Below are 7,532 nucleotides of genomic sequence, written 5' to 3' on the forward strand. Positions count from 1 at the left end.
AGGTTTCAGAAGCTGATTTAGGAATAATCAGTCTCCTACTTATCTTTCAAACGCTGCTGTCCCTAGGAAAGAAGAGTGGAGGGACATCACAACACCCATGCCAATTTGCCAATACCTGGAGCAGGTTTCTTTGTACATCTGTGAAGGAGCTGATCCCTTGCCAAGGTCTGGAGGTGGCCTTGCTGAAGAGGAGGAAAGGACACATTTCTAGGGAGGCTACCTGTTCCCTGGCCTGCAGAGAGACCAGTTCCAGCACTGCTGCTCTTTACAGCCACCTGGAGCTTTCATAACCATTTCAGTAACACACTTTAACCAGGACATTTTAGCAAAGGTGGTTAGAGTTTTTCTGTCTAAGCTATGATGTCTATGCACCTGGTTTTGCTGGGGGAGGACAGGGTTTCCTCTTCCTGTTTCAGGGGATAAGGATCTTTTGAAAGCTTCCTAGTGCCAAGCTGCAATGGTGATACTGTTGGGGAGAGTCTTAATAGAAGGAAAAAACATCGCCTCTTATTTTTCTTCTCTCTGGCATGATTTTGAAGAATACTAAAAAAAAAAAAAAAATTTTATTTTATCACAAAAGCAGCCAGCACCATGTGCTGTTCTTATCGTGCTTCCAAGCCTCAAATTTGTGCAAGTAACATCTGGTTTTACAAGACCAAGACACCAAGAAAGTGCTATGATTTCAATGTCTTACTACAATCTGTGTCTTGCTTGCAGTTGTAGTACATATTCCACAGTCTAATTAAGCAGCTACTTTTTTCCTGGTTCATTGCAAAGGCCTGTCAAAAAACAACTACTGTCTAAGCACCCGATTCCCCTTCTTCTCTAAATATTGTTTGTCTGCTCGTACAAATTTGTCTAAATGCACTTCTGTCATCTGAAATAAGGTAATAGGCCTAAAAATTACTTTGTGTCATCTTGCATCTTCCACTTAGGTACAGAAGATGTTTTAAACCTAAATTGATGCCTTTATTGCACCTCTTTCTTTCTGCTCCTTGTATCACTTTCAGATATCATCTCCCAATAACTGCAACAGGCAGAAAGAACATAAAACCGTTCTGATATTAGTGTTATTTTGGGGGGCTGAAAAATCCCCATGCAAGGTTCAGGTTCAGTATCTCCACCTAATTTGTTATTTGTATTTGCTGTATTAATTAAACAACCCATAGAAATACCATACGATGCAGTCTGGTAGGAGCTGGTGTCCAGGCTGGATTGCCTGGAGCCTGGATAATGAAGCAGCCCCACTGGCATGGCACATTCATTAATAGCTTGTGTGCTGAAGCTAAGGGAAAAAAACCAATAAAATCATAGCTTGACAGGAAAGAAAAGCAGGACAAATTACCAGTATCTGTGTTACTAATGCAACCCACTGCCCTGAGCCAGGCAGGCAGGTACCCTGTGCGGCTCTGGTGGGGCCAGCCAGGGTCCTCTCGCAGCTGCCCAGTGCTGGCATGCCTCTCCCACTCTCTTCATCCAGCACTTCTCTGCTCATATGCATATGAATATGATATCCTTGGAGACATTTCCCTTTCCTTATCTAGAGCAACTTCCTAGCAAATTGCGAGGTTCTTTATTCCAATGCACTTATCATCTATCCCACCTTACACTGTACTGCCAGGCCATGACTTTTACTTAAGTCAGTTTTTCATACATCCTAAAAGATCCAGAATGCAGACTGATTTTGTTGTCCAATAATCATGAAATACCAAGTCAGCTTACTGAGCACATTTCTTACAGATAAACTCAGTTAAAAAAACACCTGTTGCTACTCACTTACCTCAAAACTGTCCTAGTCCTGCTTAAACCTCTTAGGACCAGTCATAATAAGCTTTTTTTGTAATGGGCATTAAGGACCATTACTTCACTATTTGTATACCAGCAGAATGACGGCAAGAAGATACAAGCACCTGGAATTGCTCCAGGTTATCAAGAATGATTCTGCAGTTGGGCAGAGAGGATTTGGGCTGGTACCCACAAAATTCCATTTTCCCTGACCTCTTTCACCTCTTTGTGTCTCTCTTTCTTTGGTTTGTAAGCTGTTTGGGCCAGGCACAATCTTATGTATATAGTGTGTCTAGTGTAGGAGGTTACCTAGAGCTTCAAACTACATCGAACAGCTGTGGGGTTTCTGCTCTTGCCTCCTTCCCCAAGACTTTTCATGTGAACTCCAACAGCTCTGAGAAGAGAGATGTTATGTCTCAGGAGAGCTTACCTTTGACTTAGGCATCTATGTCTTTTAAAATATTTTTTCTAAACAACAACCTGAATGTTGAACGTTAGGTTGATGCAATTTTCAATGAATGAGTTGGAAATACCTCAAAAATACAAGATTTATAATGGGAGTGAGCCAAAGACCACAAAATGGCCACAGAGTAGCCATTATGGAGTCATATACCTCCAGCATTATTTTTCATGTAAGTGAGTAACATATTTTAAGTAAGTCAGCCACAACAGCTACAAGAACCTGAGTCATTCCTTTGCACAGGAGGAATGAATTACATTAAGGATCAAAAGGTGCAGATGTTTCTTAATGTAAAAACATAATTGATAGATTAGCACAAGTCCTTGTTAGGTAACGCTGTCCTGAACAGCACAGAAAAAGTAAGTTGAGAGCTAGTATTGCCTATGGACTTGGCGGAAAATCTTTATCACTAGGCCACAGCCTATGTGTCAGGCAACCCACACTGTCTTGGTCAAAAGGCTGGTAGAAAAGAGGCATCTCCAGCTCCTCAGGTTGAAGGTGCAGGAATTTGTATCAGTTATTTCTTTCTGCAGTTTTCACTTAAGTGTCTAAAGAAACTCCTCTTAGTACAGTTTCACAAAGAATGATTGTCCAAATGAAGATTTAAAAAAAGAAAATGAGATTTTATTTTCTTTTGGAAAATCACATTAAAAGAAGCTAGAGCATATCCCATGCCAGGGAAAGGCAGCCTTTGTTGTACCTAACCACACTGTTAAAAGCACTAAGTAACGGAGAAAAAGTATTTCAGAGACACTATGATCTGTAGGTCCAGATTAATTAGGATAACACTTTAATTATTCAGTGGTGAGATGTGCCACCTTTGGAACAAAAATCATCAAAAGCAGGTCTTTGCAAGTTCAGCAACTACCCCAAACACATTTCCTTCTGCTTATATTAAGGCAGCAGACTTAATGCAATTGTGGCTTTCTCTGCAAGGCTTAAAGCCACCTCATTTAGGCAGACTGATTCCCAGAAGCATACCCTGAAGAGGAGAGAGAACTCTGCAGAAGAATATTTCACCCCCAAATTAGAAGGATGACTCAGACCTGTTCAAAACTCTTTTGTCTCTCCTAATCTTCGTACCCATCAGGGGTGAAACCAAAAGGGAAAGCGTTCACTCTCGACCTCTTCTCTCAGTTGCTCTTCCAACTTTTCCTTTTCCTTCTTATTTTCAAACACCATTTTTGTACTTTCTCTGAGCAGTCTCAGCAAGCTGACCCAGCGTATTTTCAGGGCCACCAGAGCTGCTGATCCCCTCTGATCAACTTTCCCAGCACTCCTAGAGCAGATTCACCTTTTGTGCAATACCTCTCTTTTGGGATTAGCTTCTCTTCAGGTTGACAGGACCTCCTATCACAGAAGCAATATCACCACCAAAACTATTAATCATGGCTCTGCCACAGGTAGGAGCACACATTAGGCTATAACTAGAGGCAGGCAGAAAAACAAGGTTATTTTATTAGCAAGTTTCAGCTAAAGGGTGGACATCACTCGACTGGATAATTACAACAATTCCTTCTGGCTTCCAAATTACACGGAGAAAAAGAGCATTATTTTCAAGAGGCTGTGTTTGGCAGCACTGTGGGAAGTGCGTGATGATGGAATACGCCACTGGAAGTGGCCTTTTGCTTTATGTGGTTCTGGCTGTACCACAACATACATCACCTAGTTCTGCCTTAAACCTTGAAGTTTTATTGCTTCTCCTGCTTGGCATATGCGGCAGTTTCCCCTGAATTTTCCACCCATTCTCTCCTCAGCTATGAGTCAGTAGGTGCTGGAGCTGTGGATGTCAGACGTTTCCACCACTGGAAACCCCAAGGTACTTCTTGCCCTCAGCCTAATCCCATGCTTGAGCCCAAACATGCCATGGAGCAGAGTCATTACGAAAGTGGTGCCAGTGAGATCTGAGATCATAAAATTGAGACCCCCACATAGAAGCTTTGTAATTAAGGAATAAAGAGAGGCAATGAGTCACTACATTCAGTGCTGTGGGAGTTTTAGGAAAGGATGTTTTCTGTAACTCATGGAAATAACACACCACCTTTGACATGACCATTTTTTTTTTTCTTTTATTGTTAGCAGATGTCATTGCAGTCAAGGGAAGCAGGATACCATATGGCCACTGTTTTAAGAGATTCATTTAATTACGTCCAGGCCTTTGATACCATATACTTAGAGCCTTCAGGAATGCCAGTCAACTACAGTTGCCGGTAGTCTTCAAATATCTCAGATGTTTGCAGGTTCAAACAGTAGTGGGGCTGAGAGAGCATCCCAGATGCACACACAGGACGCTGACACGGGCTGCAATGCAGACTGCCAGCCAGCACGGCTTTTGCCAGCACCCTCACAACATTACGAAAGTGGTGCCAGTGAGATCTGAGATCATAAAATTGAGACCCCCACATAGAAGCTTTGTAATTAAGGAATAAAGAGAGGCAATGAGTCACTACATTCAGTGCTGTGGGAGTTTTAGGAAAGGATGTTTTCTGTAACTCATCATGGAAATACACCACCTTTGACATGACCATTTTTTTTTTTCTTTTATTGTTAGCAGATGTCATTGCAGTCAAGGGAAGCAGGATACCATATGGCCACTGTTTTAAGAGATTCATTTAATTACGTCCAGGCCTTTGATACCATATACTTAGAGCCTTCAGGAATGCCAGTCAACTACAGTTGCCGGTAGTCTTCAAATATCTCAGATGTTTGCAGGTTCAAACAGTAGTGGGGCTGAGAGAGCATCCCAGATGCACACACAGGACGCTGACACGGGCTGCAATGCAGACTGCCAGCCAGCACGGCTTTTGCCAGCACCTCCACAAACACCAACAGTGCCCACATACAGGCACCAATAGCTCAGTCCCGTCCCTCCTCTCCAGCTGGTCAGGGTCGAAGCCTGCTAGTGAGAACACACATGCCTTCACTCTCCAGGTTCACAAGCATGTCCACATTCACAGATCCCTCAGATGTCAGCACAGCCCTGAGTCCACCTAACATCCATGCCTGAATCTGGCTCCCTTTACCCCATATACAGGTCTCTTCCTACCCACCAGCTCACCCAGCCTGATGCCCACTAGCGAAACAGATGCACATACTCACATGCTCATCTCACAGGCACCCCACACCCACAGATCCCTCAAATATCAGCACAGGCTCTCAGTCCACCTAACATCACGCCTGGACCCCAGGACCCTTACCCAGCCCATCATCTCAGACCTCGAGTCTTTCCAGAGGCAGGTCTCCTCCAGCTAGTCCAGTTCAAAGTTTGCTGGCAAACATATGCACATATGCACACAGCATTAAATTCACCAGGGAAATATCAACACACCCATTTTTTTCCAGTTGCTGGCATTTAGGCCTCTTGCATACAAGCCGATCTCTCCAGTTGCTGACAGCTGGACCCCCAGGCACTGGGACCCACGGCCCCTTCTCCAACTGCTGGCACTTCGACCTTGCAGCACTCATCATAGTGAGATTACAAAGAAAGAAGGTTCAGGAAAGGATTTAGTAAGAAGATAGGATAGATGTGGTGGTCAGGTACAGGGCTCAGTCAGATAAGCACACTGGCCGGCAGTGGCTTACACCCAACTGGCCCTTTTTATCCCTCCTTCTCTCCATTTTTTCATGCTTGTTTCTCACCCATCTGCCCTGATCCTTCCCCTTCCCCGAAACTTCCTGTAATAAATTTTACATAATCCCACAAACTTCTTCTGATATCCCATAACAAGCTTCGCACAGGCCCACAAGCCCCCTCAAATAGCCAACAACACTCACAATAATCATGCTTTCCCTCTTTATCAGTGACAAAGCTGAGGCTGCTATCTTCAAGGCTGTGCCTGAGTAGTTCCTTTACTGGCCCTTTGATCAGCAACCAAAGAGTTTTGGTCTTCACTGTTGCCTCCATTACTAGCTGCTTGTTAATGTTTCTGTGTCCTTGTGTTTAATTTATCACTTTCCTTGTTTTGGGGGTATTTGGGGCGTGGGTTTTTTTCCATACTGAGAAGTCCTTAACCTGATAACATAATGAACCAGATGCTCTTTTGGTCCGCTTACCTCTATGTGCTGGAAGTACCTTTCCCCCATTGCTGACTGTAGACAAAGCCTGAAAAGCTCTTTAACTAAGTCAGACAAGGCAAAACAAGGCAGTTTGCTACAGCTCAAATAAGGTTAAAGGAATCTCATCTGCTAGGTGTTAGTGCACCATTCAGGTCATGGGGTAGCATTTCATGTGTCCATCACTCAGAGACACTAAAGAGCCTATAGCACATTTCACAAGAGCTTTAGTGTTAACTTTAAGTTCTACCCAAATGCAAAGTCACCAAAAGTAAAGAAATAAAAGATATCACAGTACTAGATAACCTCTAGTCCATCCTCCTGCCAGGGCACGGATCCACCACTTTCTGAAGAGCATATCTATTATTAACTCAATTTAGCCTTAATCTCATGGATAATTTAATTCAGCCTAAAAAGCAGTCTTCACTGCTGCTGCATACTCCTGGCTTGGATTCCAACAGCTGTCTCTGTCTCACCAAAGGAAGGACCATAGCTTCTAAGCATAAAACTTTTAGTTCAGGTCGTTGAAAGGTGTTGTTATGTAAATGCCAATACTTCTCATGCTCAAATCTGAAAGAATTGAACACACACAACAATCATGTTGAATACAAGTACCCATAATCACAGCTGTAGCATAACAGTAAAACTTATCTTTTTGTACATCAGTTTCCCATCTGTAAGTAATAGGCTAATAGTCCTTCCTTTCCCACAGATGATGATATATTTAGGACAGAAACTGCTTTTAGAATCATAGAATCATAGAATCATTGAGGTTGGAAAAGACCTCTAAAATCATCGAGTCCAACCGTCAACCCAACACCACCATGCCCACTAAACCATGTCCCTAAGCGCCTCATCTACACGTCTTTTAAATACCTCCAGGGATGGGGACTCAACCACTTCCCAGGGCAGCCTGTTCCAATGTTTCACCACTCTTTCAGTAAAGAAATTTTTCCTCACGTCCAATCTAAACCTCCCCTGGCACAACTTGAGGCCATTTCCTCTCGTCCTATCGCTAGTTACGTGGGACAAGAGACCGACACCCACCTCGCTACAACCTCCTTGCAGGTGGTTGTAGAGAGCGATGAGGTCTCCCCTCAGCCTCCTTTTCTCCAGGCTAAACAACCCCAGTTCCCTCAGCCGCTCCTCATAAGACTTGTTCTCCAGACCCCTCACCAGCCTCGTTGCCCTTCTCTGGACACGCTCCAGCACCTCAACGTCCTTCTTGTAGTGA

The sequence above is a fragment of the Aptenodytes forsteri genome, unplaced genomic scaffold, assembly GCF_000699145.1.
Source record: "Aptenodytes forsteri isolate BGI_AS27 unplaced genomic scaffold, ASM69914v1 Scaffold354, whole genome shotgun sequence".
Classification (NCBI taxonomy): Eukaryota; Metazoa; Chordata; class Aves; order Sphenisciformes; family Spheniscidae; genus Aptenodytes; species Aptenodytes forsteri.